At 41.3% G+C, this 6422-nt stretch overlaps 3 non-coding genes across 3 annotated transcripts; all 3 read right to left on the bottom strand.

The window, feature by feature from the left end:
- Positions 1 to 2233: 2233 nt before the first annotated feature.
- trnat-cgu (transfer RNA threonine (anticodon CGU)) lies at positions 2234 to 2305 on the bottom strand. Its single transcript has one exon. It is a non-coding gene; the product is annotated as a tRNA-Thr (tRNA).
- A 2429-nt stretch (positions 2306 to 4734) lies between these two features.
- trnak-uuu (transfer RNA lysine (anticodon UUU)) lies at positions 4735 to 4807 on the bottom strand. Its single transcript has one exon. It is a non-coding gene; the product is annotated as a tRNA-Lys (tRNA).
- A 1090-nt stretch (positions 4808 to 5897) lies between these two features.
- trnaa-cgc (transfer RNA alanine (anticodon CGC)) lies at positions 5898 to 5969 on the bottom strand. Its single transcript has one exon. It is a non-coding gene; the product is annotated as a tRNA-Ala (tRNA).
- Positions 5970 to 6422: the final 453 nt, after the last annotated feature.

Genomic DNA, 6422 nt, shown 5'->3' with positions numbered 1-6422 from the left:
TGTCAATTGACAGGACTTTAGAAGAACATGTTCTCATACAACCAACATACAAATTACACATCTTAAGGAACATGAAGAGAAATCCGTGTACTAAATAACATAAAACTGTCGCTGCAACTTATCACCAAGCTATATGTGTCTGACCACCTCTTTGCTACTTTGCAGCGAGCACAAATCTTTCTGTTTCTTCATCCCTATTTTACTGTCTCCATCCCCTATGTGGAGATGGATCCACAGCCGAAACTTTAGGTCAGTTCCTGTTACTCTGTCCGATTGAAAGAGCTGTATTAAAGGCACTCCCATCTCTGCAGGAAAGTTATTGCTGCTCTCAACACAATATACTGCAGCCAAATATAGCGATACTGTCACTGCCTGTGGGCCACGTGTTCCTGCTGTCAGTCTATTATGTCATGTTCATCCACACCCAGAAACATTACTGCTGTAGCACAAGAGTTATATAGGTGCAGTCCATAAAGCAAAAATCTCTTAATCTCAGAACTGTGGGTTCAGTCCCCCACATTGATTAAAGCTTAAAACTACAGCAGCAGGAGTAACAATAATGGCAAAAACATGTTTGGAGTTCGGCATTTCATTTATTCTGCGGAAACATTTTATCGGAATGAATGAATTGCCCGAGATAAAAGAGTAATTTTGGCTTCAGATCGTTTTTACAGAGCATTGCGGCGTTCTGTTCATGCTGACTACACGCTTTAAATTTGTCGTTTACTGCAAGCGTTGCTTTTCCAGGTTTTTCTGAAATTCCTCGCATTTGAGCCAGCACTAAAGTATTTAATTCCCGTCGCTGAATACATCGTGGAAACGGTATTTTCAACAGAATGCTGTCACACATGAAATCTTTTCGTTATTCGGTTCTGAAGTTTGAAAATGAAAATAAAACGGGGGTCACTTCATAGGCTTGAAAGAAGTCCAAGCAGCATAAAAACCCGCGAATTCTCACAAAGGCTGCACCTTTCTTCTGCTGCTGTTATAAATCAGCCTTAAACATTTGGATGCATACCTTACTGCTGCTAATCACATTCACGTGTTTACAAAGCTTTTTTCTGTCCGTTATGTTTTTGCTAAGCAGTTTCTCCGTTTTCCTCGTACTGTGATTGTCAGCGAGCACAACAAGACTGAAACAGTGTAAAGGCAGGTAAAAAAGACAGGGTAAAACGCCTGATTGTCGGGAGTGGGATTTGAACCCGTGCCTCTATTTGGAGAGTGAAACACAAAGCTTAAAAGACACGAAGTTGTGAATTTGCTGTTTTAGACCGCTCGACTATCCTGAAGAAATAGGTGCTGACTGCACCAGTTGCATCCGATTTTCCGTAATTTTAGGACGATTGATACGACTGGACTAACAATTTGTGGCGTTTAGTATGACATGGAAAACGGTACCGGAGCATTCGGGTCCCGACTACCAGACTCAGAAACAGTTTTTACCCCCGCACTATCAAACTATTAAACTCCCAGCCTCTCTCGCTCACTCCTCACCTCTCACCTATGATCTGAACCTCACAGTGCCTTCTTTCTTACCAAAAACCCAAACACACATTGAAAATCTACCTCTACCATACATGTCAAAAGCTCACTCCCCATCATTTCTATCCCTTTATTTCATTCTTTTGATGCGTGTTTTTGCACATAACCTGTTACCTTTTTGTTGTTTTGCACGCTGCCTGTTGTTTTTTGCACATTGGCTGTTGTCTCTGTCTTTCTTTTGTTAAACAATTGTATTGTTGTTGTGTTTTTTTCTTTGTACTACTTATGTCCGAGAGCTAGCTAAATAGCATTTCGTTATACCATATACCTGTGTATGAGTATAATGACAATAAACTTGAACTTTAAACTTGAACTTGAACTTGACATAGTCTTGCAGGCAGTATATTATTTTATCGTTTACTTGTTTAAAAAAACACGGTCTTCTCGTTCCTAAGTCAGATTTTTAGTGCTTTCGAACGTTACTTCCAACCTGGACTGACAGCTCACCCGATCTGTTTGTGATCAGACCATGGAGTTGGGGGCTGTACCAAGCGCACGTTTCTTCCCAATGCTGAGGCGATCATTCGGAAGATGGGTGTGAAGAGAAACAAGCTTTGTCGACTAAAAAACAAGGCAGGATATGCAAGAATACTAATCACTGGCGACAGTTATGTTCTCTTACTATTGAGATCCCTACATTGCGAGTTTTTTTAAGACTTTGAAACTAAAGGAAAGCGGTGACAAATGAAACTGGCACAGGTGGGGTTTGAACCCACACTCTCCGATTTACGAGACCGACGCCTTACCACTTGGCCACCGCGCCTTCGTGTAAGCATGGGAATAAGGTTGTTCAAATTATTTTTTTCTGAATCTGGTTTACATCGCCAAATGTAAACCGGAGGCAGCAACAACAATAAAAGGGATACTTGTCCTTAAACTCGGACGTGATGTTCTGCAGACATGTGCACAATGTCCTGTTTTCTTGCAGTGTAGACATTTTGCTGTTCACGCTCCGCATTCATCTGCTTTGTGCATTGTTAGTCCGCACCTGTAACATGTAATGTCAGCCGTCCCCTGTTCTTCTATTTCTCTAGCATGACTGTGTCCTGCTGTTCGGCTTTTGTTTGTAATGTTTGAGCGAGCGCCCCGTTTAGTGTCACTTTGTCACTGTGGTCAGAAAGCATTCTTGATTCTGCTTGAGCTGCTTCATGAATTCTAGCGACTGTAAGAGCTCTTTCTAGTGTCAGCCCTTCCTCCTGCAGCAATTTATAGTATCTTATGTGCACATTTTTCCACAAGTTGATCTCTTAACATGTCAGTTTCCAATACTCCAAAGTCACAAGATTTAGCCAGTTCTCTTAGTGCAGTCACAAAAGCATCAACAGATTCGTCCTGAGACTAAGTTCTCTGCCTAAATTTATGCCGTTCCAAAATCACATTTCTCCGCGGTGTAAAGGAAGCGCCTAAGGCAGCTACAGTCTTTTTCTCCAGGGAGGTTGGCGAAAATCCGCTGCACGGGAGCCCCGATACAGTGCAGTAATGTAGCACGTCTCACGGCATCCTGAGCTTCTGTAGATCCACTGGCTATTTAAAAAAAATCTGTACGACCCCATCCATATCTTGTATTCCGTATACAAATCCGGGGCTCCGAGGTTCAGTAGAAGCGGTGGAAAAAGCTGGGCATAAGCAAAGCTTCTCGGCGCGGCTACCATATCTTCCATGGCGCAAGCTAAACGAAAAGTCCGTAAATTCAGAAGTTCGTTTCTAACAGCAAGAGAACTAAAATCTGAACTGCACTCGCTTTGAGTCCGTCAAGCACTCATCTCTCGTCGCCTTCAATGTTGTGTATCTTAATAAAGAGACGTTTTTATATTATTTTAACTATTTTATTAACTACACAGATCACGCCCTTACACCATATATTCCTGCCTTCTACTCTCTCGTTCTGTTGTCTGGCGATGTCTACTCACTATACTACATTTAGCATGACTTCTTGTTGCAGTTGAGCTCAAAGCTGGAGATGATCTCCATATTCTACCGCACTATCTAGTCCGAAAAGTAGTACACAGTACATACTTTTTTAAGTGAAGTCAGGTTGTTAAAAAATTAAACCAGCGCCCTGTCACAGAAATGTACCCCAGTCTCCCGCGCAACAAGCAGGGGTACTCAGCACTGTACTAACGAGGAGCGGTTGTCTGCAGCTGAGCGTCAGCTCTGTTTACTGTCAGCAGTCATTGCCTCATTTCCAAAGACTTTTTCACCTGCTCTCAGCTTTTAAAGACAGTCATAAACGCTCAAGAAGTAATTCATGTCAGTTGGAAGTCTGTTTCTGTTGTCTCAGCTCTTGATAAAGAAAAACCGTGCGTGGGAGACTCCCTCTCTGAAGACGTTTGCCGTCCCCCTGCGAGGGAGAAGAGCCATCAATCACCGAGGCAACCACTGAGACAGTTAACATTAAACACGTGAAATGCGAGATGTTGTGATTTCTTCCCCGCTTAAGGCTTCTATTGTTTCTACCCTAACGAGAAAGACCTCTTTATTAGAAGTGAGATTTTAACAAACGTCTCCAGGGTTAACTGCGACCTGAACGCAACGCCTTAGACCACCAGCCATCTTGCCTGTGGTACTAAGAGCAGCACTCAATAAAAATGATCAGAAACCGAAAGCGCTTCTTATGCGGATCAGTATATTCCGATTCCACTGGTTCTGCAGAAGAAATAAGAAAAGCCGAACTCAAAGCACTGTGTTGCCATTACGGGTACTCTGCAGCTGCTTTAAGATCTACTCACACCGTGTTGCCATTAAGGCTACCTAGTTAAAAAAAAAACTTATCGTCATCTTTTTGAACGTGATTATTAGACACCCGTTAAATCTCCACCGAGGTTTCTTGAGAGATCTTCAGCGAGCGAGTATTAAAAAACTACGTCGCTTCCAACCTCTGCTGTCACTGTAAACTCGGACGTGATGTTCTGCAGAGTTGCAGTGTGCCTTTCCTCTTGTCGTATTCAAGAGTACTCACTGTGTGAGCTCCTCACTGCGTGTTCTGTACTCTACTGTGATTTAATTTAGATGATTACGTGGAATAGAGTGACAAGATCTACTTGAACATTTTCGGTTTGTGAAATGAAACACTAAATACACTTCTGTAAATACAAGTAATGGACATTTAAAATAACCACAGTACAGCTAGAACAGTGAAAGATAAAAGACTATTTAGAATGACATTCACAATAGATTTAAGAACAGCACATCCGCCCGAACAGGGACTTGAACCCTGGGCCCTCAGATTAAAAGTCTGATGCTCTACCGACTGAGCTATCCGGGCTCTGAAAGAAAATCGATACTGTCGGGATCCTCGCAAGTCACGTGTCTCTTGTTCCGAAGCGCAGTCATACCTGACCCGTCTGGAATGACCACTGACAGACTTTATCATGAAGCGACGGCATCACTCCCAGTAGAATGAGTGAGAAATACAGCATGACATGGGTAGTTAAGAGGCTCCCACAATCCATCTTTCCTCACATTACTGATTTTTTTCAATAGCATTTGGACCTTTTTTCACATTCAGATTTTTTTCTCATTTAATAAAATCTTTTAATCAACAACATTAAAAAGAAAACAAATGGAACATTTTTTGGAACAATAATTAAAAAAAAATCTTTCAATGCCTTGGTTGTATACGTGTGCACACCCTTTATAAAGGGAGTTGCAACAGTGCTGAAATGTAAAGAGCATTTCTGTAGAGAAAACAGCATTTTTTCTGCCTTGATGTTAAGCTTAGGGAGCCTGTCTTTTAGAAATTCTATTTCTTCACACCCTGCACAGCCTCCCGACAGACTAACGAATATTTTTGGGAGAAATTGGCTCACACACCGGAAGACACTAACGTTTATTTACGTTAGAGTATGTGAATAACAGTTTAACCGAAAAAGTTTGTAATTGTGATTTTGTTAAAATTTAATAAATCGTCTATCATCAGTAAGTAATTATTAAGAAATTGTTTTATTTCATAAACTATAAGACAATTTAGAGAGTTTATAGGTCATAAACGTCGCTTATGTTCTTTTAACTCTAGCGTTCAGGATCCAAACCCAGGTGCGGACGGTTGTGTTTCTTGAATCTCTTGTAATCATCAAAAGTCGATGTGTAGTCCTTCAGTACTTTCTCGAGTTGTGCCATGGATATTTTATACGATCAATACTTGTCATGCTCTTTTGCATTTTCCTTAACTAAATTAGTTCAAATAATTTAGGATTTAACAGAACTAAATGAGGTACATTTAAAACAGCAGCGCAACTCTGCAGCACGTCGAGTGTGCCTGCATTTAATTGTGTAAACCTGGCTCTCTCTGAACACGAGCAAAGAGTTCTCACTCAACAGAAGATTGCGATGTGAGTACTGTAATATAAAGCACCTGGAGATGCCAGGGATTGAACCCGGGACCTCATACATGCGAAGCATGCGCTCTACCACTGAGCTACATCCCCGATGAAAAAGTTTATGGAACAGACTTAGAAATGTGCAAATGCTCACTGATCACACCACTCACGAAGAATGCCTGCAGTTTCCCACTTTCGCGTTTCTTCTACTACAGAGTAAATTCATAGGAATGAAAAAATAAGGAAGGAAAAATAATCGCATCGAAGCTTCAAGAGGCTGGGCACAAATTAATCTGTTATTTTTGCATCCAGTTACATGGGCGACGGTGGTTGATTCCCAGACGGGGAAGTGCTTTTTTTTCTACCTCCTTACTCGACTTCCCTTCAATTCTATTTTATTTGAAACCTATTTGCATCTTTTAAGTGCTCTTGATTAAACTATGCATAGAAAAACAGCAGTACTGATGATTTAACGTAAAAGGGTGAGACAACGCCCCAACCACAGGAATGGTAACAGGAAGGATCGTGTTCTTATTTAATATGTCCTTTTGAGATGTCTTG

Source organism: Lepisosteus oculatus, chromosome 14, assembly GCF_040954835.1.
Source record: "Lepisosteus oculatus isolate fLepOcu1 chromosome 14, fLepOcu1.hap2, whole genome shotgun sequence".
NCBI classification, from domain to species: Eukaryota; Metazoa; Chordata; class Actinopteri; order Semionotiformes; family Lepisosteidae; genus Lepisosteus; species Lepisosteus oculatus.
The sequence above is the reverse complement of the archived record's forward strand: the minus strand, read 5'-3'. Positions and strand labels throughout refer to the sequence as shown.